This window comes from Podarcis melisellensis, assembly GCF_964234715.1.
Source record: "Podarcis melisellensis genome assembly, chromosome: 14".
Lineage (NCBI taxonomy): Eukaryota > Metazoa > Chordata > Lepidosauria > Squamata > Lacertidae > Podarcis > Podarcis melisellensis.
In genome coordinates this window covers 3167324-3173323 of record NC_138546.1, presented here as the reverse complement: position 1 = coordinate 3173323, position 6000 = coordinate 3167324, and the positions used below count along the sequence as shown (strand labels likewise).

General features: G+C 45.9%; 1 long non-coding RNA gene across 1 annotated transcript; it reads right to left on the bottom strand.

The window, feature by feature from the left end:
• Nucleotides 1-1515: 1515 nt before the first annotated feature.
• On the bottom strand, nucleotides 1516-5615 carry LOC309357321. The gene is made up of 3 exons (XR_014163088.1): nucleotides 5344-5615; nucleotides 4276-4388; nucleotides 1516-3093 (listed from the first exon to the last, which is right to left on the bottom strand). It is a non-coding gene; the product is annotated as an uncharacterized lncRNA (long non-coding RNA).
• Nucleotides 5616-6000: the final 385 nt, after the last annotated feature.

The following is a 6000-nucleotide window of genomic DNA, read 5'->3' as shown; positions in this document are numbered from 1 at the left end:
TTTTCCAGGGAGTCTTCTCTTCCCATGAGGTGGCCAAAGTCTTGGAGCCTCAGCTTCAGGATCTGTCCTTCCAGTGAGCACTCAGGGCTGATTTCCTTCAGAATGGATAAGTTTGATCTTCTTGCAGTCCATGGGGCTCTCAAGAGTCTCCTCCAGCACCAGAATTCAAAAGCATCCATTCTTTGGCAATCAGCCTTCTTTATGGTCCAGCTCTCACTTCCATGCATCACTACTGGGGAAACCATGGCTTTAACTAGACGGACCTTTGTCAGCAAGGTGATGTCTCTGCTTTTTAAGATAGAATCATACAATTGTAGAGTTGGAAGGGACCCTGAGGGTCATCTAGTCCAACCCCCTGCAATGAAGGAATATTTTGCCCAACCTGGGGCTCAAATCCATGTTCCTGATATTAAGAGCCTCCTGCTCTACTGACTGAGCTATCAATGGCTACTAATAAACATACGCTTTCTTGTTTTATATTAAGCCTGAGTCTGAATACTTTTCAACTAAAGGTGTGCTCCGAGCATTTAACTGAAGTTAACTTCTGCCCTTGCATTTAAATACTAACAGTTTGTGTTTTGTGTGATCTGTACTGTAATTCAAGGCTCACCCATTCATCCAACTTTCTGTGCTTTGAAGCATCCCCCTCCAGCTTTTTCACCTCATCAACACCTGGAAAAGCGAAAGTTATCCAAAGACTCTTCAGATTAAAACATTATTACCTCTGGGGAAGATTTTAATCATGCTGTAGTGTATATCAACCTTCTTACTATTTACAGCCTACAAAGATTTGTTTATTTCATTTCTAACATTTCGATCCCTGATAATAGCCTCCAGCCCCCAAAATAAAATAAGATGGAAAGCACTTATATGAAACGTGCTAATTTATGTATTGGAATTATTTTAGCTGTGAAGTACAAATCGCATACCTTTTCATATTAAATATGTTCACTGAACTATATATCATTGTATTATATTAATAACAAGTTGTAAATCAAAGGAAACGTGAAAAGTTAATTGGAGCGGAGGAGGATTTCAAAGAAGCTTGCAACATGTGTGTTGTACAATGCAAACATTCCAAGAACCATTGAAGACCATAAATGTACAGGGAACCCTTTGTTGCTGAAGGTCCGAGGTGTAAATATTTGTTTTGTTTATTTATCGCATATACATACAACCTTTCCTCTGAGGAGCTTGGAGCGGTGGACAAAGTTGTTGGGTCTGCTAATCAGACCTTTTTATTGTCCCAGGCGCTGCTAATGCCAATAAGAGCCTGTAGACAGGAGATCCAATATACTTTTGTTTATTCAATTGAATAAAGCGCGCAAACATCTCCAAAGAAAGGGAAGGAAAACACTTGATAGGTCTCCAGCAGGGAAACAGAGACAGCAAGCACAATTTTATACAGAAGCGAATATAGCTGGTTACTTTATATAAAAACAGGATCGCTAATAATTTCTGACCCCACATAGTTCTCCTCCTGCCCTGTTTATCCTCACGACAACCCTGTGAAGTAGGTTAGGCTGAGACTGAGTGACTGGCCCCCAAGGTCACCCAGGGAGCTTCATGGTTGACATGTGGATTTGAACCCTGTTCTGCCAGGTCCTAGTCCAACCCTCCAACCAATAAACAAATCAACAAATTCATAGAGAAACATACGTTCACAAAAATCTCAGCAGACCTCACACTCGACTACTTCCAAGACACAACAACAAAAGGAAGGCTGTCCGGTCCTCAGCCACACTATTCTTTTAAAGCAATATCATTCCACTTTAAAAACTCATGACTTCCCCCAAAGAATCTTGGGAAGTGTAGTTGTTAGGAGTGTGAAGTGTGTTCAGGAGACCCTTATTCATTCCCAGAACTACAATTCCCAGAGTTCCCTGGGAAGAGCGATTAGTTGTTAAACTAAATTTTACAAATGTGAATAGGCATATGTTTAAAGGTTAATTTGCCACCTGAAAGATTCTGAAGAAAGCTTTTTTCCCTTTTTTTTAATTGTAAAATTGGCTTGGGGAGATTTCCTGCTGACATCACAGCAGACAGCCAATCGGCACTGGGCACAGCTGGTGGATGCTTCAGACTTGCAGAACTGTGCCTTGCTGTTATTCCAAACTTGACCCTGGAGAGGTAAGACACATCTGGCTTGACTACAGCTTCTAAGTTCGCCTCCCACCCTATAAAAACATTATACATCTCCTTTCACACTGTGGCAAAATGGAGATAGGAAATCGTCAGGAGAAGGCCGACTATTCTGTCTCTTGGAAACAGAGTGGTATTTGGGCTGCCTATCAAGTGTAGCAGGGAGGCTCTGGATGCAAAAATAAAACCATGAAAGAGCCTTTATCTGCTTGCAAGACAGAAAAAGGAAATATCTTTTCTTAAGGAGAAGCAGGCCTAAGGATGAGGCATGTCTTCCCAGATGTTCTGTTCATCCCTGTGAGTGTGATACAGGATTCGGCCCCCTTTGGGAGCCCTTGGACCCATTTGCAACAGAATTAATTAATGGGCTGGGGGGAGGGGACCCTGCGGGTGGCACATTAGCAAATGCTGGCATACATCAGCCTAGAGCAAAAGGTTTATTCTGCAGAGTAAATACAGAATTTGAGTGTGTTCTAAAAAAGCCTTTAGGACAGGCTGTTCCAGTGGAAACATTATACAAAGGAGAGTCAGGAAATGGCTTTTGTTGAAAAAGACCTATATTTCCTAATGGGGGAAAAATTCACCTCATTCATTTGCTGGAACAAGGGGGGGGGGTCCATTGAATACTCTGGCAAATGGCATCACCGCTATTGCACTAATTTTTTTTAAAAAGCCCTTAATCTGCATTCCCTCCTCCTCTACAGCACTGATACCGCGGCTCAATGGACTGGTGATTTGCCAGTATAATGCAGCTTTGTTGTTCCTAAGCAGGCAGCTTCCCCAGAAACCTGAGCTTCCTTTGAAAAGCGCAACTTTCTAGTCCTCATCGATGCTCGCTGGAAGCGCTGCCGTTTTCCTCTGCTCATATGTTGGGGAAGCCATCGTGCCACAGATGCAAGCTGCATGTGTGGACAAGGCCACCGGTATCTCCCACTTGGCAACAACACAAAGCTGAACAAGTTAATTAAGGCAAAGAATGAAGGACAGAGAGCGTTTCCTTCTAAGCAACGTGCTGCCTTCGGATTTCGCTGCATGTCCCAGCAGGGCTGGGAGCATGCCTTGGGATTATTTCAAGAAGGCGGTCGCTGTTGGCTGAGTTCTTTGCTGTCATCCGAAAAGCTGCTGGGTAAAAACACTCATTTCCAAAAGGAAACTGTTGGCAAAGGGTGCAACTGGATTAACCCCCAATAAACACTGGCACTGGGTTCTTAAGAAACTCTGTTACAGCAGTGCTGACTGCAATGGCATTGCCCCTCCACCCAACCCCAGACGAGAAGAGGAATTTGCCTTCTACCAAATGTGGCCCCCGGGAGTCTCTCGAGGTGGCCCTCAGATCTCTCCCCAGCCCACACCACCCCTCACTGGCCCATGTTTTGCTTAGAGCATGCACCACTCTGGCATGACAGTCTGTGAGCAGATAGGGTCTCATCCTGTGTACCAGATGGAGCTGGTAAACAGCTGCCCTGGACACAGAATTGACCTGCGCCTCCATGGACAGCTGTGAGCCCAAAATGACTCCCAGGCTGCGCACCTGGTCCTTCAGGGGCACAGTTAGGCCAATCAGGACCAGGGAGTCCTCCACACCTGCCCACCCCCTGTCTCCCAAAAACAGTACTTCTGTCTTGTCAGGATTCAGCCTCAATCCATTAGCTGCCATCCATTCTCCAACCGCCTCCAGGACCTTCACTGCCTTCACTGGTTCCAATTTAAAAGAGAGATAGAGCTGGGTATCATCCGCATATTGATGGACACCCAGCCAGCTCTACTCTCTAGTGGAAGCTCAGGTGGCCTCTGAGACAAAGCCAATATTCCCACAGCATGCTGGTTAAATAAATTGTTGATTCAAAGCCGGTTATCAGAGAGTGCCAAGCCTTATGTTCTCACGAGCAAAAAATGAATGGCTGTAGCTCCGTGGCAGATCACTTGCTTTGACTGCAGAAGGGACATGAGATTTGACCATTGGTTTCTTCAGGTAGTGCTGGGGAAGTCTTCTAAAACTGTGATGTTATGAGAAAAATTATAACAGAGACTAGAGCTGTCAGCCAGCATAGAACAGGAACAGGGGAACCTCTGGCCCCTCCAGATGTTGCTGGATTATAAACAGGGGTCAGAAATCTATCTGGGAAAGGATACATCTAAATGGTGTGCTCATCACACAATTTTTAGCTTATAGCTAAAACTGCATTCTGTTGGTTTCACTGTGACATTCCTCTGCTATCTCTCCTTTCCGAAACACTTTCTGCTCCCTTTGGAAGCTTGAGTTGGGAATGCAAATGCATTATGAAGTAAAACTGTCTTGTTGGACAAAACCCATAAAGGGATGAAGCGTAAGCTGAGCCTGTTTGACTGGGAGCCAAATTGCGTGGGACGTTCCAGTAAGGGCACTGCTTCTGATACAGGGCAGGTGATGGCACTGGAGGTCCTGTCCACCACCATGCCCATATTGCAGAAAGCACCCAAGAGTGTCAGAAACAGCGGGAAAAATTCTGGAGCCAGCACTGGCTGGGGGCAGTTGTCTCTTGATAGCATCCAGCTACGAAAGTGTTAAGGCAGAGAAACCAGGCCAGAGCATCTGACAGCCACCATCTCCCTCCTCTTCCCCCTGCTTGCCTATTTATTTTTCCACTCCTGATGTGAAAAGTCACCCTGAATGACATGCATGAGAAACCAGGCAGGGCGGGGGACCCCCACCTTACGCCACCCGCTTTCAGGCGGGCTCAAAAGCTTTCGTGGGCCCATTTGCGCCCCTCCGACCCACCTCTCCCCCGCCCCACGGCAACAATGGCGGCCGCAATGGCAGCTCTGCGAGGGGCTTGTTTGCCGTTGCCGGGGAGAGAAGAATGTGCTGGGCCAGGGGGCTGACCCACTCCTGCCACCAAAGAGAGAGAAATCTTAGCCTTGAAGGAGTCACCACTGAATTCCATTCAAGGGACAGAAAAGAAGCGAAATCCTTTTAAAGAGAGCCCAAGAATGCTTCTCTCTGGCTTTTGTCTCACTCTGCTTGGCTTTCATGCAACGATGCTAAGGAAGCCGCCCCAATACATTAACCAGTTTAACTTGTTGGTGACCCTTTTTTTGTGCTGAGGACACAATGGGGATCCTCTCCAGCTTTTTCTTCTTCTTCTTCTTCTTTTTCAATAGATTGGCCCCCTGTTGTTCCCTCTCCCTCCTGCCTCCCTTTCTCTGGGTCTCCTCACCAACCTTTCTCAGGCTCCTCTTTGAGGGGCCTATTGAATGCCACCGCTCTGCGTTTCCGTAGAGAATTTCCCCCCTCCAGGAACCTTCCCGTCATACAAGGACGGATTGTTCCATTCACTGCTGCCCGTTGGGACATCGCCTCCCATCGACATGAAGGAAGTTTAGTGGCAGGATCGAAATTTGTAAGTTTATAAAATGACGCCTGGCATGGAGAAAGCAGGTGGAGAAAAGTTTTCCTCCCTCTCTTCCAACACTAGAACTCCTGGGCATCCAATAATGCTGAATGTTGGAAGACTCAGGAAAGATAAAAGAAATGGCTTCCCTCCCTCCCTCCCTCCCTTCCTTCCTTCCTTCCTTCCTTCCTTCCTTCCTTCCTTCCTTCCTTCCTTCCTTCCTTCCTTTCCTTCCTTCCTTCCTTTCTTTCTTTCTTTCTTTCTTTCTTTCTTTCTTTCTTTCTTTCTTTCTTTCTTTCTTTCTTTCTTTCTTTCTTTCTTTCTTTCTTTCTTTCTTTCTTTTAAAATACAGTCGAACCTTGGAAGTCGAACGGGATCCATACCAGAAGTCCTTTCGACTTCCAAAATGTTCGAAAACCTAATTGTGGCTTCTGATTGGCTGTAGGAAGCTCCTGCAACCAATCAGAAGCCTTGTCGAACATCGGGT